Raw genomic sequence first — 26,655 nt, 5'->3', positions numbered from 1 at the left:
ATCTGGCACGTGGAAGCCAGACAGGTTGTTTCGCGAGCTTCGGTGGCGTGCGTAGGTCTGACAGACATTTGTTCGTTGCGGAAAAACACTAATACCTTTTGAAAATTACTAGCAGCGTTGAGTGTTTCTTTAGCAACGCCTAGCAATAATAATAATATATGGGGTTTTGTGTGCCAAAACAACTATATGATTATGAGGCACGCCCTAATGGAGAGCTTCGGAAATTTCGACTCTGGTGTTGTTTAACGTGCACTGACATCGCACAGTAGATGGGCCACTAGCATTTCGCCGCGATCGAAATGCGTCCGCCGCGGCCGGGATCGAACCCGCCACCTTCGGGTGAGCATCCGAGTACCGTAAACACTGTACCACTATACTGCGGCAACGCCTAGAAATAGTTGCACGAGCGGCAACTATGACTGTTCAGGAAACAGGTGAGTGGTGTACAACACATGCAGTTGCCTAAACTGTGTTTTGCTTTCAAACGGATTTTATACATTGGAGATTAGTAGTTTGTAGGACAAAACATGTAGTTATGAAGATAATTGGCAGTGATTTCGCACGCGAAAAAGAGCTGATTGCCATACTGGGTTGAAGAAACTATCAATGCTTAGAAACATGAAAAGATGAAACACAAGAGGCAAAGCCGTAAAGACAGAGAAGGGATGAATATACACAAATGCATGTGTTACCCATGATTCCCATGAGAGCAGGAAAATCGCAACGCCAGAATTTCCTCTAGTAGTCTTTCTAATAAAGTCTATGCTATCGATATACATTTATCGTTTGTCGCGCATCACTAAGGAAATGCTGATTTTTTCAAAGAGCTATATGGCCAAGACCGAACTAAACGCTAATTTTGTAATCACCTTGAATGAAGTATAAGCTCGTACTCATGCTCTTACCATTTGCTTGTTCCAGTTATTTTTGTCCTCTGTGGTCCATATCAATGCGAAATAGGGTGTACGACTAAATACGGTAGTGTACGAACGAAGTTGTTTGTTGTGTAAAACTCTGTCGCAAGTGCCCGAAACAGTAATTTACGGGATAAGTGAGTGACTTGTGTTTAATTGCTAATACTTGTATCTACGTAGTTCCGCATGCAAGATTTGCAGGCTCATTCGTTCAACATCGAAAATCGTAGGGCTCGGCTCCGACCTTTCTAATTCACCTGCCCAAGGTTTATCTGAAGGGACAAAAAATCTACGAATGGAAACCACGATCTACTCTGTTCGCAAGCGAGGGTAGAATATTAAAACCTCGCAGGCTGACAACCCCGCTCTCACTAAAGGTCATTTATCTGTGAATCACGGCTTGCCAAATGTACTTTTAATTTGCGGATGTAACGGCAACGCAAAAGAACATGACGCGTGTGTGCGCTTACTGCAAAACGGGCATGCCTTCGTATAGCATCCTGAGGCTACCATCCACACATATTTAAAAGAAAAGTAAAGTAAAGAAGAATAAGCGATGAATGTGCTGCGACCTCGTTTTCGCATAGGTGTAATGCAGTCTATTGGAAAACTCGTAGTATGCGGGCAGCATTTGAAAGCAAGCCAGGGTTTATGAGTAGCGTATAATTGTATCGCGATATTCTCTGATTAAATTGATGGCTAAACATTAGGCGCAAAGTGAGAGAGAGAGAGAGAGAGCGATATAAAAGCATGAGAGGTTAATAAGAAGATGAACTCTCTGAAGATGAACTTTCTGGCTAGCCTGCCCGACGGCCAGGCACCGAAAAAAAGAAAACAGAAAGGTAGCCCAGCCAATCGGGAAGGTTCGAAAAAAAGAAACAAGAACAAAGAAAAAGAAAACGGTCCCCGTCGCGAGACGTCGGGCGATAGGTCCGGCTCGGCCTCGGCCCCCGTAATGCGCTTTGAATCAATTTAATCTCCCTAAAAGGCAAGCGTGTCCCTTGCCTGTGGCGACCATTCTCTCTCTTATTACTTTCCATTGTGGGTGCGGCTCATTTGAATTTCAAAAGCCGCGGAACCTGTCTTCCGCAGAATGCAAAGTTTTGCCTCCGGTCGCATACACCTAATTTGCCGGCGGGCTCTATGCCTTACCTTCTTAAAGGGATTCCATGCGTGCTCCTTCCTTCTTTTTTGTTCGTATTTTCTGACGCCCCGATGCGGTTGGTGTTCTTTAGTTTTTGAGAATTCGCTATGCTTTAATTTCATTCTGAGTGCTTCTTCAGTTTTTCTTTTTTTTGTTTGTTTGTGGTGCTTGTGCAACGCTAGGGTGTGTTTTAATATCGAGCGTCTGCCCTGCTGGGAGAGAGTGTGTCCTCTCAAGTGTCAGTTCTATCTCTCTCTTCCTATTCTTTGAAGTTTTCATGCGGGCACGGATCCTGCTCCTACTTGACACGTTCAGCTCCGGCGCAGCGTGAAGCACTTGACGCCTGTAACTTTGGAAATATTGCGATGGACAACGAGCCCCACCACAGAGCCGACGGGAGCGTGCTTCGTTTCACGTGTAATCCCTACACGACAAAGGAATGACGCAAATTTTATTGCGCGTTCTTTGAAACGCGGTGAGCTGCGTCAATATTTTCGTCAGTGTGAAGGAACATCTTTTTGATCCTTTTGCTAGGCAGTCGTTAAGATAGATCGAGGCTGCCGTACCTGACACTGCGATATCTGACACTTGTCAGGGGGAAAAAAAAAAGAATGAAAGCGCCGGCAAGTACAGGCGCGGGAATCACCTTCGAAAATTTGGAAGCTTGCTCGAAAAATAGGGTGTCTTACTAGCGGAGCAATGTTTGCTGCGGCGAGCTTATGTTTACCCGAAGACGTGCCAGTGCCTTGACTGAAGCATCTTTTCATCTAGAGAGCTTTACAATAGGGGCTCCAAATATATCTGGGCTCAAAGTAAAAAGCGTCAAAGCCACTGCGCATGCGTCATACGCTAACTGCATTTGAGTTTAGCGGAGGGCGCCAAAACTTGCCCCAAAGGCTTTGCGTCAACAAACATGACCGCACATATCGTAGTTATCGCTCTCACATGGATTTAATTGCCGTAATTTTTGAATAACTCATGACACTATTAATAAAAAAATTCCGGTGTAGACTGTCGATTTCTTCCATCTCACGCATTGAACGAGGACCGGCTGCAAAATAGCCATTGTTTTTAAGATCGGTTGCCGAAACGTCGTTGTGTATAATAAGGTTAGGCGGCCCCTCGTTCTCTTCGTTCATGTCGGTCTTCAACCGAATCAAAACGCTAGCAAGGGGGTAGGCCGAGAACAGCTTTATCTGATGATTGAAACCGATGCTAACGTTTTTAGGTTTCGCACGAGCGATTTCGTTAATGTTTTGACAACAAGAAAAGCTGGCGGGGGAGGGGGAGGCGAAACACACGTTCTCTGCTTGTCATTGTCATCCTGAATGGCCCAATATGTTTATCGCTGGGAAACAGCTAATGAGTGCGTTGCAAGGACGTTTGGACTAATGGACAGCCTCGATCATTCAGTGTTCGTGGTGAGGATTGAATTGCAGCCGTGATCGCAATGAGCTGTAATAATGACGTTTTTGAAGGAACATATTGTTATTGCCATGTTTCTCGAGTGCTCGATTTTCGTGACGATGCGCCCGTCTAGAAGATTGTTGTCTTAGTGCTAAGACGCTGAGGTGTCCCGTGTTATGTCACGATTATTTATGTAGATAGAATATCATAGAAGGAGCAAAGCCAACTCGCACGCGTGACTATGACGGTAGCTGCACCCCATAAAAGAAAAAAGAAAAAGGGTCCCCATGGCACTCTTGGTGGCCTCAGGCTGTACCACGTATCTGGAGCAGAGTACAGTACAAACGTGGTTTTCTCTCTCAATCGGTAATTGAGAAGCTATGACGGCTGCTTTGTCTTGGTAAACCATTTTGGAACGTCGAAGGAGTACCACTCGCAATTCTTGTCTACAAAGTTATTTTCAACTACAACAGTGGTTCGTAACTGCGGGGCTGCAAACCTCGTTGCCTCGGTTGCCCCGAGCTGACAATTTTTGTGATTGAAGAGACCCTACAGTGCGTTAGTTTTCTTACAGCACCCTTCGGTGACGGTGTGCGTCATTTTCAGGATTGGGCTGACCGCGAGAACTTGCTTCTGAGCGGGTGCGGTACTTACAAGAAATGACGCTTTCTTAAAAAAAAAGGTTCTCATTTGTTACTGTTATCGCTGCGCAAGAACTGAAGGATAAGTGAGGTTGTCGCCGCTGCGAAACGAGAATTGCCGTAACTGAAATTGCCCAATTCTTGGACCCGTAGTTTTTCTATTTTTTCGCTTAATTTATTTTTCTTTTCGTATCCGCCACTTCAAAGTGAGAGACGATTACCGATGGCCTTTCGATCTATTAGCAAGGGGTGAAGCGCCGAAAGACGTCAAAAGTAGCAAATGTCGAGGTATTTGAACGCGACTAATAACCGATAAAGGAGTCGCCGTCGAAAGCATCGGCGCTGCGATGGAGAAAGTGAGAGAGAAAGGAGGCAAACGTCAGACGAGATGAAGAGGAAAGAAAGACGGAAATGTAAAGAAAGATCGCTCTCTATAGGAGGCAGTGAGAAACTTGTTTTCTGCACCAAAGAACAAGTCTCATTCGTCTTAAGAATGAAAAAAAAAACAAAAAAAAACGGAGGGAGAAGAGAATTTGGAGTAAGAAGCCCTGGGCAAGAAAAAAACAAACTAGGAAATAAGGAAGAGATATACGGATATTCCTTCTGGAGAGAAGTAAAAAATGGAGTGTACGAGACGTGAACGAAGGAATGGATGTGGAGGAAGAGGTAGACGAGAACGAAAGTGAGAGAGAGAGCCTGAACTAAGCCCTCGGAGAACGGGATCTGTTGAAGCGAGTGGTCAGCAGGCAAGGGAATGGAAGGGAGCGGTGGCGAAACGAGAATGGCGCCGAAACCCAAGTAAGATTTGACCGCTTCGTTGACTTTTTGCGGTGAAGCCACGAATTGGAAGGGAAGTGCAAAATCCCTTTCGGGCTTTCCTTTTCGATTCCTTTTTTTTTTGCCTTACTCGCTGCGACTACGAAGAAAGGAGCGCCGCGAGGAATAGCGAAGAAAAAGGAAAATGTCGTGAGCGTAAAAGTTTTGCAAATCTTTCATTTCTCTTTCGTCGTCGTCGCGTTTTTCGCTGGAACAGCGGCGTAGACTCGCCGAGGTGTATGACGGTTTGTTTATGTGTGTTCTGCCTCGGTCCTGTGTGACTGGGATGCGATGCCAACGACGCGCGTGCTCCCCTTTCACCTCGGTTTCTTTCTTTGTTTTTGTATTTTTTTTGCCTCGGCAAGCAATTCTTAGCAGCAATTTTCCTTTTGTGTTTCTTCTTCGCCTCTCCGCGTCCGAGATTTTCGGAATGCCGAGGTGTGAAATTGAGTTATAAATAAGTACCCGGATCGAGAGTCAGTTCGTCATTCAGTTCTGGGGGCCAGGTTCCCCGTTCCTCAGTTTTCGCTCGAAACTCGGTGTTCGAGCTTTCTTGACGTTTCTGTCGTGTATGCTCTCAGAAAGAATGACACCATGTTTTTTTTTAGAGTGGCAGCATCGGTTTCTTTCAAGTGACTGGATTGTTTCAAGGAAAGATTACTTTTTAAGGGTTCGTTTTTCTTTGTTAGACACAATATTAATGAGAACTAACAGACAGCAATGCCAAGGAAAGTATAGGGGTGTCATTTGTAGTAATTAGAGTATAAATGTGAAGAAAGTAAAGTGGACGAAAAGATGACTTGCCGCCGGCAGGGACCGAACCTGCGACCTTCGAATAACGCGTCCGATGCTCTATCACTGAGCTACGGCGGCGGTCATCTCCCCGTCCACTGTTTCAGGGTTTATTTGGTAACGTTTTAACCTTTTACTTGTAAATGTTAAATAGGAAGATCTAGTTCAAGTAAGGCCGTAGAATATTTTCGGGGACACAGATGCTTACTCCTCCGGAAGGCGATATATTCGCGGCAAGAAAAGAAGAGCGCACATTGCGATTCTGAACTACGTTTCCGAACCGCACCATCGATGTCATAAAAGTGGTGTTACAGGCACCACAATGAGCATTTGCAGTAGTACTGCTGTAAAGAAAAAAATCGGCAGATTCCACGCGTTGTGGGAATCGGTTTCATGCGAAGCAGTATAGCGAGTACTTCTATGCTGTATTTTATGTCTTTGAGCCAAGCGTGACGAGGTGGATCGACGTGTTTTTGTAAGTGCAGTAAGCTGTGTGCACATCGTGGGCTCACCAGGCACGTCGACGACGACAACACTGGCTTTTATAGGGTAACTTATGGTGAGACGTAACCTCAGCGCTCACGTTAGAGTACATACGTCAGTATTATAGAAACTAAGTGCACTTTATGGTGCAATCATGTGAATATCATACGTAACTTTCGTTAATGTATTCCCGCGGGGACGAGAAGTGCTTCAATATAGCTAGCTGAATCATAAGAATAAAAATGTAATGTTTACTAGACTGCTGTAAGAGTGGAGCCAACACTGGAACCACCGACGTTAATATGATATGACGCCTGCATCGTACGAGTTCATATGTAGTGTTTATTGCTTTCTTGTAAAATTAGATAGCCAGCACCACAACCACAATCGACGTTGCACCGACATTACTCCAGTATAGGCTGTTTTTCCAAACCAGTTTATAGACCTGGCGTGGCTCTGTGGTAGAATGCCTGATTGCCACGCAGAATGCTTGGGTTCCATTCCTCCTGAGATCCTCATTTTAGGGGCGAAGCTCCTTAGGGTGTGAGTCCGTTTCTCTCCTCTATAGTAGTAGTAGTAGTAGTAGTAATAGTAGTAGTAGTAATAGTAGTATGTAGCCAGCTCTAGTTTAATGAATTGATCACTAGATGAGGAATTCACTAGATATTATAATTTACAAGACATCGTAGTGTTCCTTGATTTAATCACACTAAACGACATACTTTGCGGGCGATATACTCTAGTGAGCTTTCAACTTTTTGTCTTAATGTACGTGACAAAGAAATTATTGCCACGAAAAACGCAAAGCACACCTTGAGCAAGATGTTTGGTTTTGGGACGCTTTATGTGCAGTAAACGCCGTGCATTGTTCGCGAAGCCGGAGCACTTGCACGATCGCGTTCCGTTGGTTTTCGTTGGGCATGCTACCGACCTCGCGTCGTGGAACGCGAAGAGGAACGCCACGCGCGTCGTGCCTTCCTTCTAGCCTTGCCGTTAATTCTCACAGGGCGAGCGGGGAACGCGGTCGCTCTTGGCGCGCTTTCTGTTTCGCTCGGGAGGGGACACTTTTCCTGCATTTCATCGATAATAAAGCGGTGATAATGAAGGGACTAGGTAAACCAACAGTACAATAAAAGATTGATGTTTAATATATACACGGTGTTTCACACTCTTTATATGATGTACTGGGCGAATTTCACGGAAGAGTTTCACGGTTTACTGATGATTCTCTCCGGAGCTTCGCCCCACTCATCATCATTCACCCCGTGAATATGCTGTGATTTTTTTTTAATTCTTTCCATTCGCGGGTCAAACGCTGCCACTGTCGGCTTTTCTTAACACTTTCGCATTTAAACTACCAATGTCTGTTCTCGCCGTTCCTGGGTAGATATAAACTGTCAATCACCTGTGACGCATACTCGTACACCGCAGCCCGCTGTAAACTGGTATGTGCCACACGTGTCTAGAGGAAAGGGTTTGACGATGTACGCGACAGGATTTTCACGTTATTCATGTCATGACCCGACAGCCATATATGTCAAATCATCTTACCCTCCCATGCGAATTTTGGTCTGCCCCAAGTCAAAGAGGCGATCATGAGAGCACCAGACGTAGGCGGCTAGATAGATAGATAGATAGATAGATAGATAGATAGATAGATAGATAGATAGATAGATAGATAGATAGATAGATAGATAGATAGATAGATAGATAGATAGATAGATAGATAGATAGAAACGCTCAAGTTTGTGGCAAAGGTTCGCTAAGAAATGCTTCGCATTTAAAAAGTGTAAATGTTGGCACAATAACGTTTATCAACAAGCGGAGGTTTTGTGGTAAACAATTGACAATAGTCGGCGTAATGTGGTCGTAGCTTGTGATGACAGAGAAGCCATGGTGCGACGATTTTAAAAGGGTCATGAAGCACCTCTTGGGCTTGTTGAAAAAACACATCCTGCGGAAAGCTGACACGGCTATGAGCTGCTCTGCTAAATATTACAGTCGTGCGCGCCGTGTAAAGGCCACAAGCGGAGCGCGAAGTTCCCGTTTCCTCAGGCGCCCTCTTTTTAAACAGAGGCCGGTCCTCACTCTCGTCGGTGGGCGGGGCGTCTGCACGTTGACGTCGCGAATCTGCCTGTTTACGTCGCATGAAACATAGTATGCTTATTGGCCGATAGCCGACGTGAATCGAGAGCGGCGTTCGGATCAGATGCGCTTCTTGCCACGGGGTGCCACCACTTGCCGGCGCCGCACTCCTCAGTACACGGTAGCCGCACTCGCGCACGCGAATCACAGCAGGAGAGCGATCGCGTTTCATGACGCGCGCTGACGTAACTTCTTTCCCCCGTGCCATCCCTCCCTGTGTAGCTTCCAGTGCGCCCGTCGGCACGAGAAAGGAGAGAAAGCGCTAAAAGCGTGCGCCAAACCCCCGTAACTCCACTCATTCTTGACGGATTCGAGAAATTTTTGCGGCAATCGATTCGGGAGGCAGTAAACTCCGATACTGAGGTCATTAGATCCTTACTTGGAAAAGTGGTTCATGACACCTTTAGGGTGACATCCGTATTTAGCTTAATTCTGCCAGTGCAGATTTCGTTTCACTCTTGATGAAGTATACGCTACAGACGTGTTGTGTCCAGGCTTTGCTCGTTACGCAGGCATGTTTGTAGATTTGTGCGAGTGTCAATGTGTGCGTTTAACTTATTTCATGCATCATCAGTCTCGTATTGAGCGGCATGCCAAACATATGTCCAGCCCAGCCACGATGGTCTAGTGGTTATGGCGCTCGACTGCTGACCCGAAAGTCGCGGGATCGAATCCTGGCCGCGGCGGCTGGATTTTCGATGGAGGCGAAAAATTTGAGGCCCGTGTACTTAGATTTAGGTGCACGTTAAAGAACCCCGAGTGGTCAAAATTTCCGGAGCCCTCCACTACGGCGTCTCTCATGATCATGTGGTGTTTTGGGACGTTAAACCCCAGATATTATTGTAATTACGCATATAGCGAAATCAACGCTTCCAGCATTCATTAAATGTTTCCATTCCTTCTCTCTTGTTCTCTCTTGCTTTGTTTTGTATTTAGCTTCAGGATATGAGGGTCCGGATATAGGATGTCCTCGTTTCTTAATTGCATCTGTTACTGTCCGGCAGCCTTAGGTGTTCGTATAACGATTAGCTTGACCTTGTTTTTAGAAGATTGATTGTCAATATTATCATAATATTTTTTACCAATAAAGACCCCGTGCGGGGTAATATGTACACGTGGAGGGCGATGGAGGGCGATAGTAAAAATATATATGAATACATCAGTCAAGTTCGATAACACATAAAAAAATGGCTGATCCCTCCGTCATATATAGGAATCGGTATAACACGAAAATGAAACGTGTCGTCACAGAATAGTTGATTGTTTCTAGTGCATTGATATATGAGAGCTTGTACAATGTTTACTGTTGTTTGGCAGATATAGCACCGCTTGATGTGGACGCACTCACGTTGACGCTTAACGGCACATCTCCGTGCTGACGACGAAACGCCCATGAAAGTGATTTAACCCTTGCGGTGGCTGAAGGTATCAAGATGTACCTGGGCACTGCATATGGTGAATCCCGCACAAAGATGGCACCAACAAGCACATAGTATACATTGATACACGATATGCACTCCTTCAAAGAGTCGTGAAACGCGAAGACAAACGCGACGAGCGTCGTGTCTTCCCTCTAGCCTGGACGTTAATTCTCACGTAGCGAGCGGGGAACGCGGGGCGACAGCCAGGCGAGCGTCGGAGAGCTATTTTTCGATATGGATGGATGCTATGAGCGAGGCCTGGGCTAAAGCAGTCACCTGGCGCTGTGTTAAAGCGTTGACGAAATTGCACTTCTTCTATTGGAAACGCGCTGAATGGGACAGTCGTAGCAACGGTGCTTTGCCGGAGGTAATTGCGGAGGCAACAAAGTTTTTCTTTTTTTTTCGAGCCTGGTGGCACACATGTCACCGCCCCGTTATAAAGGCGACGCCCATAGCATCCATCCATTCATCCAGGAGCACTGCGAGAGGAAAGTGTTAAAGATTAAAGACGCGTTCATGTAGACTCCGTTATGTTTTTTTGCGGTAGCTCAGTGAGCTAAACGCCCGCCAGCCATCGTCGCGGACTCCGAGGTCGTGGGTTCGACGCCTGCCAAGGGATCTTTTTCTTTGCCATCTGGTGGTGTTCATTTTGCTGACGTATTTCCGTCACGGAAATACGTCATGAAAGGCTTGGTGGACCCCGGCATAAAACACTTTCGTGTTAATATACCATGTACTTCGCGAAACCGGCTTGAGTTCTTATTTTTGATCTTCGTTTACCGCCAGTTAAAGGTTTAGGAAGATAGAGAGAAAGGTAAAGAAAACATAGGGAAGGCAACCAAAGGAAATATCCGGTTGGCTACCCTGTGTTTGGAAAAGGGGCGCGAAATAATTAAAGAGGAGACGAGTCATTGACGACACTACAAAGTCATGACAGTAGTACCGTCTTGAGGACTGCACACCAACATTGTCACTGAACAGTCGCAATTTGTCGTTTAGTCCGGCTTCACTAAGAAACCGCAGCAAAGCCCTCTTAGCGACTCTCGTTGAAGTCCGAGTAGACCACTGCCCTATGCACAAACTACGTACAATATGAGAAAAACAATACTGCAGCCTTGTTGTCGCGCTAGGCTGATCACGGTTTTATCACTTAGCCACCGCATTCCACGGACAATCCATGAGCAGCGTGGGACACAAACCCGACACGGAGCGGAAGAGCGACTCGAGAATCGAGGCAGAATTGCAGATAAGAGTACCAAACAAGATAGATCGCGAGATAGAGAGGAAAGGACACAGAGCTGGCGACCAGCGAACACTCTGTCGCGTTGGTCTATTGAGCGACCGCGCCTCTGATTAAATTAGGCGTCGTTCTCTTCTCCGCAGGCAGACCGGACTGATGGTGGTGCCTGGAACGAACGCCGCCGCGACGCGTGCACCTTGGACGTCAGTGCGTGCGTGCGTGGCGTGCGCGTGTTTGTGGGTGTGCGCAGGGTTCGCCTGTGGTAGAGATAGCGTCGCAGCCGCCACAAACGTCAGTAGCAGCAGTCGCCCCGCGGGCTGGCAGACAGCGCAGGCGCGCGGGACGCTCTTTGGGCAGTGGACCGTGTCCGCATTGCGAGGGAGACGAGATCGCAAAAGGTATACGGGGAACAGAGAGAGAAAAAGAGCTAAGGAAGAAAGAAAGGAAGGAAAGAAAGAAAGAAAGAAAGCGAGAACAGAAAGGAAAAGGAATTGCAGGAGTTTGTAGCGCCGAGTGCAGATGTATAAATAGAAAAAGGAAAAAAAAAAGGGAGAGAGAAATGCCTGGAGGAGATATCTCCCGCAAGCGCACGCTAGCTGTTCTGCTTTCAGATACAGTATCAGCGCGAAGGTGGGCACGGAGCCGCATTGACGGCTGTTGGCGAGTTAGGGGAAGATGGTGCGTAGGGAAAGGAGGAGGAGACAGGGAGACAAGAGTGAGAGAGGAGAGCGAAAAACAAAAACAAAGGAGGGTACAAGGAAGACAGCAGGAGTGACAAGCCGCGGGACGCTTTGCCGGTATAGGATACGGCGTCCCTCGGGAGTGGCTTCGCAACGCGCGCATTGAGACTCCGCTGTTTGCAGCTGCCAGAGGAAGGAGGCCCATCCGCGTGCGGGAGCGCTCGCGCGCGCGCGAACAAACGAGAGGCAGGCCAGAACAGCGAGATGCTGATCCGGCATGTCTCGCGGAAAACGCCAGAGTTCTGTTGCCCTTGTCGTTCGAGTCGTTGTCCCGTCTCTTCCTGCCTCGCCCTCCTCCTTCTGCTCAAGCCGCGACGGACTTCTTGCTTTCCCGTCGTTCTAGCAGAAGGAAACAAAGGAAAAATCGGTAAAGTGAAAGCTGCAACGAAGAGGCCGCCAGAGCTTTGTGATAAGAGAGCGCACGCTTTCTGCCGCACGTCTCGGCGGTCTCCTGCTTGCTTCCCGGTGAGGCAAAGCGAGATGAAAAAGGAAGAAGCTGTAGGTAGTTTCGAAAGGCCTGCGCGGAGCTGAAGACGTGGTATCGGCGAGTTAGGTTCTCTCTTGTGGGCTCCAGACAACGGGGCGTCTTTTTGCCTCGTGCCGAGAGACGCGAGTCGGTCTTGTTAGGGAGCTGTGCTCGCCTGCCCCCGTGTAGCCCCGTCCTCTACTTCCCGTTATTGAATTACCTGAGCCGTTGTTTCCGTGTTTGCCAGATGGCAAGGCCTATCGATCATCGTGGGTTAAGTCATCTTGTAATTGCTGTCCTCGGGCTCCTCTGGGATATGAATTTGCGGAAACGGCCCCTGTGTGCAGAACCGAGAATTGTGTTTGCCCGTTTTGTTGCTTGCTTTGCGTATTATAGCGTAGCTGGCATGGCCGAGTGCTCGAAATGTAGGGAAATTTTTTTTTGCCGACGCGATTGGTTTGTTTGCTTGGTTTACGCGGGTTCGTCGTTGCCGGCGGATCCTTTTTGGCGCATGTGTTTAACGAGTTAACAGTAACAACCTGCTGACGTATTGTTACGAAAGAAAAAAAAAAGGTGCCTTTATAGAACCAGTTGAGCGGCAGAGGTGAAAACTCGTTAGCTGAGATGGGAGTGCTTCGACTTGTGCAGCAGTTTGGATCATTGCATAACGTAGATTATCCCATTAAGTACTGGGCGTTCAGGGAAATAACAAATCTATTTTTCTGTTGCAAACTGATGTCTGAAAGCGATGTTTTTTTTGCACTGTGGTAGTTTGCCGGATTCTTGACCTAGTAAATTCACTCATTGTGGTCGTATGTGATGCCGCGTTTTCTGTGATACACTGGGAGAAATGCAATGCTACATGTGTAGTAGTACTGGAAAACGTGCGGTGACACTTCTGGGCAACACGCCGCAGCGCACTGTTTTTTTACCAAACTGAATATTTTTTAAATGCCACAATACATTATTGACAAGATTGTATTTTGAGAAGGAGGGAGAAAGGAAGGGAGGTCAGCCGGAGGCGCATGCGGTTTGCCACTCTACCGTTTTCTACCCTACCTTTAATGTGTGCTTGCGGGCTTACCATCTCCTGTGGATGCCGTGAGTGCCTCAATCCGGCGCTTAAGGTTATTTTGTTTGCTTTCAGATAATCGTGTGACAACTCTAGCTTAGACCTGTACCTTACGAAAACTGCAACAACGGTGGCTGTAGTTCTACATTATAGACATCAGTTCATGTTCTAAGACTGTCATTTCGTGCACACGAAGAACCTTGCTGGTGTAAGTCGACCTCAAAGGCGTCGCTCGTAAACGTGCGGCTTGATGAGCGGCAAACGGCCCCTTCCACTAATCACGGCAAGATCTTTCGACAGCGCGACTTGCCGCTTGCCATAGCATTTGCTTATGTCTGGACAGAATAGGTGACAAAGTTTTGCTTTCGCCTATATTATTATGGAGATAAGTAATGGCTTGATCAAAGCTATAATGTAGCAGCCCTAGACTGTCGTGTCAGGTGTCCGTTGGTCTAAACATCAGAAGATAAGCGCGGGACATGTGCTTTTGAGCAGGTAGAGATAAAAGCTTCTTTCAATGTCATGTGATCTTACACGCTCATAAATCAAGGCAAACCAAATAACAAATCAATTAACCAAGTGACTGTAGTCCGTCATCGTTGTTGGACGCTCCGCGCTCTTCACCGAAAGGTTCTGCACACCTATTCCAATACCTTCGTATGGTTTCCGTGCGATTCTTGCAGAAAAGACATGCAGATTTTGTGTGGTTTTCTTAGATTTGCCATATTGGCCTCGAGGCCCACCACTGGAAATGCCGGCGCCACCGTCGGCGTGACGTACTTGGCAGGATCACGTGGTCTCCGCGGCCGCGTCGGCTGCTTGTGGCTCACTGCCGCGTGCTTTGAAAACGAGTTTCAAGTCCCACATGCGCTGCGGTCTGTTCAAATTCGGAAGTTTTCTCTCATTTTCTACTCAATTGAAACCATTTTAATAGAGTGGCTGCCTCCGAAGGCGACGAACATGGGGCTCTACCGCTCGGTGCCACAGCGCCGCGCTTACGCAAAGGAGCCCAGTGTCAGCCTGCACTGGTAACCGCGGGACAAGAAACAGCGTGAAGCATGGGTTGTAAAGCTAAGAACCGGCAAGTAGCCATCCGCTACGAGTCTTGTGTGCAACAAGCACTTCCGCGACGAAGACTTTTGTTACTGCGTCGGGCCTGCGATGTTCGGTGAGTAGCAGACAGCGCGCACTGAGACGATGGCTCGCGCGCGCTTCCCGCCGGCAAATGATGCTTATCTGCACAGGATGGTAAAGCGCTACATTTTACTACGTGCGATGCCATCTCAGAACCCTCCAATGCGACCTCTTGATCGTCGGCCCCGTACTCAGCGTCCACAAAATCGGCTGCAGATGCACAAGTCATTGTTTAGATACGTTGAATTAAAAAACGCACAGCGTCCCTTATGCATTCGCTAAAGATGACTAGAAGGCGAAAGCCATCTTCTTCTTGTCAGTCGATGTACTGATTCTCCCGCGTTACTGTATTTTCTTTCTTTTCCTAGGCGTCGCATGCTACTACATGCTCGGTCTCGTAGACTGGTTCTCCTTCCACCAGCAATCTCGAAGTGGTGAAGCTTTGGTCTATGAATTTGTTGATCACAGAGAGCGGCAAGTTCACTGGAATGCAAACGGAACGATAATAAGGAGCATTAAAAAAAGGCGTCGCATTTGCTCACGTTTTGTGTGAGCACCAAACGAAACGAATGCGCTGAATAAAGAAACAGAAGCAGCGGCATTTGCCCGCTGAGAAGACCGATCAATACGCAGTGCGAGACAACTTGTCAAATGACATTGAAACGTACCCGAATTTAGACCGAAAAAGAAGAAAAAAACACTGAATCGTTGGGACGGCAGATCACAAAGTTGTCATGCGCACCGAAGCCGCAGTTGTAAGGAAATTGTTTTTGAACTGCTCTGATAGCGTCCGCGCAACAGTAGTTGTTTGTTTACTCACAAATTCTCTTGTTTTGTGGCCTAAAGTTCACAGCGCGGTGCCAAAACGCGCTCGTAGCAAAAGCGAAACCAGCAGTACGAACATACATGCAGACGCTCATAAATGTAGAGGCACCGTCAGTCGTCGCGAACCCGTGCGATCGCTGGCTTGAGGCTTCTTTCTGTTAAGCTCCGTTTGGTTATACAGGCAGTCTACTCTAACGAGATATTTCACATAGTTTGCACTCTGCGAGTGACTACCTTTCACGTCAAGAAGCCGGTCAGGGGTCTCCAACGCGGTGACAGCGTGAAGCGGGTGCTCGGTTTTCTGCAAGAGACAGCGACTGTAGACTATCTTGTGCTTTCAGTTCGTCGAAAATGATTATCTTGACAGTAAAGAACACAGTTCATTTCGAAAGTACTTACAGAAATGGCCCTGGAGGGCTCCGCGAGGTGTTTTTGTAGAGCGCCGACAGCAAAACCTATGGGGAGCGCGCCGGCGGCATCCTGCCTAGCACGCAATCGAGGCGCGTCCGATAGAGGGCGACTCCGTAACTCCTCGAGGCCAATATTCCCACAAGAATTGCACGGAGACATGGGATTATTGCAGTGGCATGAAGAACCTTTTCTTGAGGTTGGTGTAGAAGAGCGGGGACAAATAATTTTTTTCATTATTTCTTAATGTGGCCCTTTTTTACTTATTCCGCCTATCGCTTCTCGCTGCTGGCGCTGCCTGAATGTTTTCGAGCTCGGTGCTGGCTTGTAGATAATCTGTAGAGTGCGGCACCGGTCAGTCATTAGTTGGAGACACGGCTGCCCTCTTCAGGCGCCATTCTCTTATCTATTGAAGTGTCGGAGTGAGAGAAGAGTCCTCCCACCTCTGCCTCCGAAGACCAGAGTTTCAATCACTGCGGCGCATACTTCTCTTTTGGGAGTGCTTTTGTCTGGGAAAGTTGGTGCGATATCTTCGAAGTCAAGCAGCACGAAGCACGAAGACGAGACACATGAACAACAGGATCAGCGCTGGTCCTATTGTTCTCGTGTCTTTCACCTTCGTGCTCATGATTTTTAAAGGGGTACTGACTGACTGACTGACTGACTGACTGAGGAGGCGATGGCCCCCTAGGGGGCCTCGTCTGCGGGCCGCGCCCACGACGGGACCGGGAGTTGAAACTCGACGGCCAGGTACTGACATAACATTTTGCGGCCTAGATAGCCTGCGGCATCGATTTCCGGGAACATGCGCATATCATCTGCAAAATATGAACAGCGAATATAGCTTGGAAGGTATTTTAAATGAATTTTGAAGTTTGCGTGAGCGATCGACACCCTCACGCTATCGACACACTCAACGGTGATCCTCCGTGACCCCCCTACTTCCCTCAGGTGACCACGCTGCAACAAATTATGATGACGTCATAGCAGCATTTTTTTTTTTTTTGCTGCGTTCGCTCTAGCAGCCTACTTCTCGGCGGCTGCTCGAGAACAGTGCGGAAGTGCGCCACAGGAGGAGGAGGAGGAGGAGAAGAAAAACGGAAAGACAGGGAGGTTAGCCAGTTCTCAGACCGGCTGGCTACCCTGTGCTGGGGAAAGGGGAAGGGGGAGTGAAAGATGCCACAGTTCTGTGTTATGGTGGCTAGATGGGGAGGTGTCAGCATCGGGCAGCCTGCGCTGCGAGAGGAGGCGCGCCAGTGCTCCATGACGCTGCTAGGTGGCGCGCTTGTCGCCACGGAGATGCCTTCATGCTCGTGGTGCATCGGGGAACACGTATGTTTTAGCGAAATGCTGCCGTGCTGCCGCTGCCTTCAGCGATTTCTTTTTGCAATGTGGCCGTGCTCGTTATAGCTACGGTGATTGAAAAGAGACAGAGACACTGCTTTGCTCCAGGATGCACTGGTATGTTTCCGCCAGAAAGCAAGGTAACAAGGCGTCCCTTTTCACCGCTCCTGAAGACGACGAACGAAGCAAGGCTTGATCCCGCGTGCAGACAAGTCACTGGAGAAAAACTGTGTCGTTTGCGAAGCGCATTTAGATGAGCGATTGGTCGTTCGGACGTACAAACATGTGATCAATGGTGAAACCGTACAATTTCGCCGAGACCGTCCCTGCCTGACTCCCGACTCCATACGGACTGTTTTCCCGAATGTTCCGTCGTACCTTACGAAGAAGCTCCCACCGAAAAGGAAAACAGCAGCTTCGAATGGTTGCCTCAGTTTTCAGACCTTGGCACGGTCTCCCTCGCGTGGCAATGTTTCAGAGGGCCTGTTAAATAGCCTTTTGGGTCCGAGCAACAGTTGCGACCTAAAATTTGTGCAAAACAAGCTTGATGATCTTTTAGATGTATGGCAGCTCAATGAGGTCCATGAGATGTTAAATGCATGTGATGCCCTTCCAGACCACCGTGATTTGGTTGGGGGGAAAAGTGACTCGCGTGTAACATACTATGTTTGTGGGTATGTAGCTCGAAGAATGCTAAAGAAAACCAAATGTGGTGACTGTGCAGAGTTGTTGCTACAAGGGGTCAGCCAGGGCCCGCGTCCAAGATAGTCATGTTTAACAAATCACATGGATAGAGGACTGATGTACCCTTCACAAGCACTGAGCTGGTCTTGAAAATGGAAGATGCCTTTACGCACTGCTTTAGCTTCAACAAGCTGAAGAGCAACAGCATAAGAGATCTCCTGCCTCTCTATTAACAAGCTTAACACGGTTGGCTACGCACAGCACAATGTATAGGTCACAAATGAAGTGATCATATTTTATGTGATAACTAGGCTTCATTTTCTAGTGGCAGATGAGAACGCATCAAGACAGGCTAAAAGAGACAAGATGAAGCACCTTAAGATGAGGAGACACAACATGATGGAATGCATTTATCTTGTGAACATTTCAGTGTTTGTATAAATATGAAGTTCCATTTTGCCTTATTTTATGTGAACTCGAAGAGTTGATAATTAAGAAGTTCTGCTGCCCAGAAGCATTCAACATTCCTTACTGCGAATGTGAAGTCTTACCTCATAAATGTGATGTTTTGCTATATTATTACAGTTGTACCAGTTAAAATTTTGTGCGTTATGTGAATTTGTAAATATTTTTTTTTCATGTTATGTACTTGTACTTTGCTAAAGATTTATAGATTTTTGAATAAATGTTCATTTTATGCATGGCCCTGTCCTGAGCTCTTCCAAGCGAACATGTTGCTCGTTGTGTACTTTGAAAGGTAAGGCAGCCAATCCATGCCAGAACTTAATTTTATGAGAATTGAATGCACTCACCACTTTAATGGCTAAAAGGCGTTCTCGCCCTGTTATAATATTTTCAAGGAACAGCCCTAGTGTACAGAACCAGCTTGTCTAACACCAGTGGCGTAGCCAGAAACCTTTTCCGGAGTGGGTAAGGGTGTTCAAGCACCCTTGTCCGTGCCAGGAGGGGAGGCACCTCCTTGAATGATGTGCGTACCGGGCAGGCAGATATGGTCGGGCGTCATTTTGTGCTCCCTATCCCATGGCAGAAAAAATTCGGGGGGGGGGGGGGTGCACAGGCCCGGTGTGCCACCCCCTGCTACGCCAATGGTCCATGCGTGTATATATACTCATGCGAAGTTGAAAGTTACGACAGGGTTCCAACCACCCTTGTTTCACCGTTGTCTAACACACGGAGAAGAAGGCGACCGTATGTTTTTTTACCTCGCATGATGTCGACGTGAAAGTGTATTTAGTGGAAGATGAACTGTACGACATGCACGCTGCCATTGATCTTACAAATTTCTGGCAGATAGCTCGATTACAGAGCGTGCGAAGTCCGCTATTTCGCAGCGGAGGCGACCGGTCGCGCGTCTTTCGCATCTCCGTGCCGACAGCAGCGCCGCCGCAGCGTCCTGAAGGTCCGCTCTCTCCACGGCGCTCCGTTTCGCACACCTCCCCATCTAGCCACCATATCTGTGTGCTGACGTGAACGAGCGCTGCACCCGCTAGGTGGTGATAGTTGCACCCGGATGCTTGTCGTTTTTGAAACCGAAACTGACACTGGTCGGTAATAAGGAGCTTGTGATTAATTATCTGTCGCCCGCTGCAGCAAACGATGTGCCGTGTTATGACTAACAGGCCCCCTGCGACACATTGCAGCACAAAAACGCGAGGCAAAATTTTTTGTCAGTACCCCTTTAACTTCGCAGGCATACTTTTTTTTTCCTTTTTTTTCTATGAGCGCCTCACGGTGTGCTATAGTACTGCTTAGATTGAAATGTAGCGGCCATAAATAGTTTCTTTAAGCCACCAGTTTTTATAAGAGTTGCTTAAAATTGCAGAATTTCAGCACATGAAACTATGAAGCTTACAACTATGTCTATGTAACGCTGAAATGTGAAGCGACATCACAGTTCTCTAAATTGGACATTAAAACAATTCAGCCTCTTCTACCTCTTATGCTTCGCTCCAAATGAAAGAGAAGGGGAAAGAAAGAAAGATATAGAAAAAAATAGAAAGAGGGAAATTCTTGGTGAAACAAATTCTTCACGAGGCGGAATTGGAATCCGCGTGCCCACGATCCGGAGGCGAGTGCCCCGACCACTCGGCTATCCAGGCACGCTAGAAGAGCATAGCACATCATTTTATACTATGGTATTGCAAGGGGGTGGGAAAGGGAAGTGAGAGTGAGAATCAAAGAAAGAGAGAGAGAGAGAGAGAGAGAGAGAGAAAAGGAAAAAGAAAGAAAGAGAGGAAGAAAGAAAGAGAAATACTGAAGAGAAACAAAGGCCGCCCAACTGCGCACTTCCTTCAGGCTTTCCGCCACCGCTACGAAGCTGCCTTAACTTTTTTGTGTAGGGCTCTTGCAAAAGCGTTCAAAAGTTTTTATTACTTTGTCGCTTTACATGCTCTAACGGATGGAGTTCTTAGAACTGCCGTATTTGCTTATGGCGCAATGTTTAGAGTTTGCAAAATTTAATGTTCAATTTTTGCTGAATACTATCATTTGTAGGCATATTTCTCTAACCAGTATTGATTGTAAATAAATATTCTGTTGCTTACAGTCACGAAAACGTAACTTGCTCTCTGACTTGAAACAAATTTAGTTCAAATCAGTGCAAGGGTTATTTCAGAAAGCATTTCTGCGTTTTTTTACGCATTTATATATTAGAGTTTTCCCGCGCTAAAATTCGCCATTCATCATATTTTATAATGAAATGAGTGTGTCTGTATCAGCAAGGTTAGGTGCTGTTTGTGTGTTTGCCTGATCACTCTGTGCGCCATAAATTCTATGCAACAGCCGTATTAGTGTGCCAGGTCGTAAACCAGGTCAACTAGTCTGCAGCTATCATTAAAGACACCACCTTATCATTTTTCTGCAGGATGGCCTAAAGTCCTGCTTAATACGAGAACATGTGCTCCCATGCCCCCTTTTTTATTAACAAAAAGAAACAACTATATGCTCGAATTGAGATATATTTGGCGGAACGGAGTTCGCAATTCTGGCCGTGCAAAATAAGTTTTGTTTTATATTTACGCAGAGATTCTTTCTCTCTAAACAAGCGGCTTTTTCGTGTTCACGGTTGAGCGCTCTCGTTTGGTTCGAGATAAGTGTCGATCCGAGGGCGGAAGCATTCATTCTTATACGCTACAGTTCGCAGAAGACAGAGAGCGAGAAAAAAAGAAAAGAAAGAAAAACAAGCTCAGGCGAGATATCTATTGTTTCGAGAAACAGGCAGCGATGCACTGAAGGCATGCGAAGGCACGCGAAGGCTGCAACGAACCTACAAACCACGCAGCTAGCTCCGCACAAACAATAAGAAACAAGCACTCCAGTGTGCAAACAAACTACAAACGCACATGAAGAAATAAACAAGCTGGGGTAGGAGAGGAAAGGAAGACCGCAGAGCGCGTAAACGCGCCTAGTAAAACGCTTTCTTCTTGTTCGAGTGTGAACGCGCGGCCATTTTTATCTGCTTAAGCTAGCCATCATTTCCGGGAAGTCGTTTATTTTCATCCATCTCCCTGGTGGCTACCGTCGGCCAATCGTTGGCTGGTGAAGGCGGGCCGCTGAAACAAGGAGGGCCAACGCTCCGCAGAGCGGAGCACAGGGCCCGAACGGAAACGGAACAAAGAAGAGCGATACCGGAAAAGGAAAAAAAAAAAAAGAAAGGGAGAAGGTCTAGAATGAAAGATGGATGCGCAGCCACCTTATGCAGCCAGCCGTCAGCGTAGACACGTGTCAGCAAAATACGAATGAAGAGAAAGAAATATAGAAAAACAATAGTTATTAATGGCGCAAAAGCGAAATGAGGGGAAAGAAAGGTTGGCTTCCCGAATGCGGCCGTCGAAACATATGCCCCGAGCGTTGTAGAGCGATGGATGCAGAAATGGCGGTGACGGGGAACCTGCGCGGTATAGGCAAGAGGGCCGTGAACAGCACCTTACAACGTGCGTCTGGCTGCCACGCCAGACACGAATGTCTAACAGAAAAGAAGAACAAAGAAATGTCAGAAGAAAATTATTTTTTGAGTAACTTTGTCGGCAGCTCGTAACGCCGTATGCTCAGAAATGAAGAATAAACACTGTGGTCACCGGAGAGGGTAAACAGAAATGGTCTCTTGTAGTTCTGGAGCCGGTTTTTTTTCTTTTCTATTGGAACCAAGGGAGGAGCCAAGCAGATTTTATTGTTGCTTTTCTTTAGTCGTTTACTTATTTCGAGCAGGTTAACGTAGCCTCACTGAACCTAGAGTTTGCACAACGATATTTCGTTCAAAGCCGTGGTTTGTGTCCAGAGCGCAATTATCTTCAACCGAGGCAGTTTTGATACAAGAAATGCACTTTTTTTTAACATAGGACGCAGCAGACTGACCTGTTACTTTAGGGGTCTTTAACTGGAGGCTAATTACTCGTACGGAGACCTAAACTCGAAGTGAGCCGGTACCAAGCAAGGACATATAGGTGACAGGTTTTGGGAATGTCGTGACTCGCAGGTCAACCACTGCTATTGTTGTCGGGGACACCTGTCGTTGATGTCTTCGGGAATCGGCTATCGTTCCTCAATTTCTATTATCTTTTGCAGCGATAGCGTCTTCGTTGACGACACGCCAGAGAAAGATTGAGCTACATGCTTCCGTCTACCGACGCAAAGTCAAGAAGCTTCGTCGTTCCAAAAAAGTTGTTTTTCCAATTTGCTAAAGTTAACCCACGTGGCGTGTAAGGGTAGGCCATTAGATGAGGCCCCCTTTTTTGAACGCCCACAGTGAAGAATAGACTCGCGAAGTACGTACTTAAGAATTCTTCGAGGGGGAAGCTCTTTGCACTGTTAGTTGGGGCGGAGCCATTTTTTATGCGTTACTTCTACATCCCTCTGGACTTTGTCCCCTCTACTCCGGCTGTATGGATTACTTACATCGCTGTAAACAGTATGGAAGAAGCGAGACGAAGGGGGCGAGGGTTTATAATGGGCGCAGCGTTTGACTCTAGTTATAAGCTCTGATGGATGATGGTGGCTCCTCATCTACGAAACTAATTGCACTTGATGGCGTCTCACTCAATGGAGGGCGGCGCCACGCAGCGAAAGTGACGCCATACCAGCTAGAAATAAGCCAAGATCTTGTCCTGACCCAGCGGGGAGCTGAAAATTGCGTGCAGCTTGAAAGACTTTTAATATTCTTCGAGAGAGAACAAACAAATATGAGAGATCGGTGGCCCAGTTTGGGGACTCGCTTGATTAATGTCGCTTCAGAAATTACGTGCACGAATGAGAGTTTTAAAAATGAATACTAACATTAAGTGCAGAGTTGGCTACTAAAACTTAGTTGCCTCGTTCATTTATGGCGTTTTTTTTTTTTCGCAGTGATGACATCCATCGGAAAGTTTGTTCCGCACCGACGGTGATCCGCTGAAGCTTCCTTTTATTTCCTTTTATTGTCCTTTTGCGATGGTTGCGTGTCAATTAATTTGCACTTAGATGAGCTTGCAGTAAACAAAACTGCCTCCTCTTTCATCATATCCCAATTTTCAGACCGCTTTTTGTGCCTAAGCCACATTGAACAGATGAGAAAGCTAGAATGACATCAACGGAGACCGGAATGACTAGCATTAACATGTACAGAAATACCCATTGAAGTAGACAGGAGGACGACCACCGCCATAGCTCACTTGGTGGAGCATTGGACGCGTTATCCGAAGGTTGTAGGTTCGGTCCCTACCGGCGGCAAGTTGTCCTTATATTTATATCGTAATTACTACACTACAGTTCACCATCATCAGTCTGACTACGCCCACTGAAGGGCTAAGGCTTCTCCCATGTTCCGCCAATAAACCTGGTCCTGTGCTTGTTGCGGCCACGTTATACCCGCAAACTTCTTCATCTCATCTGCCCACCTAGCTTTCTGTCTCCCCCATCGCACGTTTGCCTTCTCTTGGAATTCAGTCAGTTACACTACAGTGAAGAGACTATAAATAATGCCCCTTATACCTTCCTTGGCTTCGTTGTCTATTGGTTTTCATTAGGTACAGCCACCACGAAACTGACACCACAGTTTAATATAGAGCTAGCGGCGGCCGCTAGGGGCGCCACAGTCAAATAAAGGCTACCCAGCAGAGCGGCCGCCGCAGGCGACGCTTGTATTTTGTTTTCTCGGGTACGTCGCAGCCGAAAGCCCCGCTCTTTTTAGACAATATTGTCACGGGGTCGTGACGTCGACGAAGGCAGCAGTCGGCGTTTTAGGCTAAACTCTTTATTTGGCCGAACTTCAAACTACAGACAGAGCGTCGAACGTCAAACTACAGCAATACGTACTTTACATTGATAGCGGCGAACAGAGCGTCGGCCGTCGATAAACTGACAAGCGGTAAAGCGTGTCGGCTTTAATACGTATGCTATCGAAGATTCCAGCGTTATCGCTGGTGGCAGCGTAATCTCTCGAAGAAACTAGACTATTCGCGTCCTGCGCGCAATCTTAATGGAATGAGCTAAAGCATTCGTGAAGCTTCTGAAACATCGCGGCGCGGTCTACGCGGAGCGTTGCAAACAGTCTTTGTGGGTGAAGCCCGAATACATCAAAATAACACGCGTGACAATATTTAAATTCTATTTTCTCGTAGCAATTATACGAACTAAACTTGAAACTTCAGAGAACGTTTTCTTACCGAAGACAAAGCGCATACAAAAAATAAACAATATCATACAGCTGGCTGCTCAACGTGCCAGCTTAGTCCTTTTGTTACTGCGATATTCGTCTTTAGTTGGCCCAACAGGCTTCAAAAAACAAAAAAAAACGAACTGACGTTACTGTGATGCGCTGTACAGAGAATGAGAATGCATGACAACCTGAGCTCAAAGTCGTGCACTGTTATTTCCCGAACTTCCGATTGCACGCGTGTCGTTCCAGCAGTGGTTACGGACTAATTTTACGTAACAGAAAATGTTCTAGGACGTGAGCTTTCATTTGCTGGTAATCTGTTTGGAACATATACATCGGCAGATCGTAGCCGTCAGTGAAACGCTTGTTTGATGGGAAGTGTTGTCGTTTTCAGGCCTCGAAAGCTTCGCTTTTTCGTGCGTGTCAGTCAGTCCAATTGTGTGACACGGCTTTCGAAGGCGATTCTTGTTGTCAATATCCCCGATGGAAACCGCATAGATTAATATGTCCCACTGACTCCACATTACGCTTCCTAATCTCTTATCTCTCACGAGCAGAGTAACAAGGATTGACGCCTTTTGCATTCAGTGTCGTACTTCCTTGGCGAACCAGGACGCTTGATAAGATTGTAATCGCGATCTTTCTTTCAAGGAAATGAAGCCGTGCAAATGCGCATGATACATAACAGGTAATTTTCGCCTTCCCACAGCACTGGGGTGGCGTAAAGATCAAAAGACATCTTAAGGGAGTATTGACAAAGAAATCTTGCATCTTGTCTTTTTGTTGTTGTTGTTGTTACAATAAGTAGCTAATTGCCGGTTTATCACGGTTGAAAACCCCCTTTTCATACGATGGATCTCGAGGTCGTTTCAGTGATTTCAGTGGCGTTCAAGCTGTCCGTCGTCGCGACTTCTGATTCGTAAAGTAGGCTGCCAGGCCGTGGAACCCACGAGAAATGGCGTTAGTCCTGGGCGTGGCTTGCCTCTCGGCAACGATACGGCGTCACCGTTTATCGTGAAATCGTCCACATGGATGATGTCCGATTAACCAAAGTGCCTCGCACACACACGCACACACTTCGAATCGATGCTGAAGTTGTCCGTTTCTTGCCTCGTTATGGCTCACTTCCAGTTCTCTAACTGCCCAAGAACACTCAGCATGCAAAATAGCGATGATGAAGAAGAAACATTTATTTATGTCATTGCTTGGAGTGGTTAGGGTGGGTGGTGCCCCTCTTCCAGGGCCCCACTGGCTACAGCGGCTCGCCGGGCCTGGTCAAGGGTCGCCATGCAGTTGGCTTCCCATTTCCAGTTGCGCGAGCCGCGCCTCCCACGACCAATTCAGGGAATCGTTGTCACACAGAGGCGAGATGGCAGCCTCCGGACGTTGTGTACACTGATATGTTATGTGTTCCAATGTCGGTGTTGCATCGCACCACGGACATTTGTTGCTGTATCTGTGAGGGTACATTCTGTGTAACCTGTTACCTTTTCAGTAGCGCCTTTGCAGCCGAAACGGCACCTCGGTACACAACACCCAAACGGTATCGTCACGCGAACGTACCGCTTCTGCTGTAAAATACCTGAACTTGGCCCTTATCCAAAAAGGAATCACGGATACAGAGTACACGTGCAAACTTTCAGCTCGTGCCGGCCGCAACTGCAGTCTCTGCGGAATCAACGCGGAGAAGGGTGGCGTGGGGTGGCCTCTAAGCGACGGTGGCGCCGCGGCAGCTTTCCGCGCCATATCAAGCCTCCCCATAGCGTGACGGCGAAGTTTCGTGACCAGAAAAAATATTGAAGGACTATGGTACAGCCATGCACAGGTAACGCATGGTGCGTAGTACTTATGTCGTTATCAAGAAGAGTTAGCAGAAGGAAAAAAGAACACGCACACAGGCGCTTAAACTAGACTGCAACGTGAACCCTAGATAATTTCCTGGTGCATTGAAGTGCTCGTACATGCAAGAATGCTTGAGGCTTTTGAATGACACACAGCCGGTAACAGAGCTTGCTTAACCTAAGGCCGATGACATGCAATAATAATGGATTGCTTGGCATGTGCCCATGTGCCAATTTTGTTTGGTAATCAAACACGACGTTGTCCTTTGACTGTACTTATTGTTGCCAATAAGACGTTAACCACTATTGGAGGAATGCACAAATGGAGCGGAGATTATGACAATGTTCAAGAAAAGTGCTTAATGCTAGTTCAAAGCAAATAAATATACAAATAACACCAAAGAATACAACAAAAACTGAGTTTGGAAGAGGGCTTTTGTTCGCAATCGGAAATGCCTTTTATTCAAAAGCAGCAAGGAGCACGAG

This window comes from Rhipicephalus sanguineus, chromosome 3 (genome assembly GCF_013339695.2).
Source record: "Rhipicephalus sanguineus isolate Rsan-2018 chromosome 3, BIME_Rsan_1.4, whole genome shotgun sequence".
In the NCBI taxonomy this organism is placed as follows: domain Eukaryota; kingdom Metazoa; phylum Arthropoda; class Arachnida; order Ixodida; family Ixodidae; genus Rhipicephalus; species Rhipicephalus sanguineus.
Note: the sequence above shows the minus strand (reverse complement) of the source record.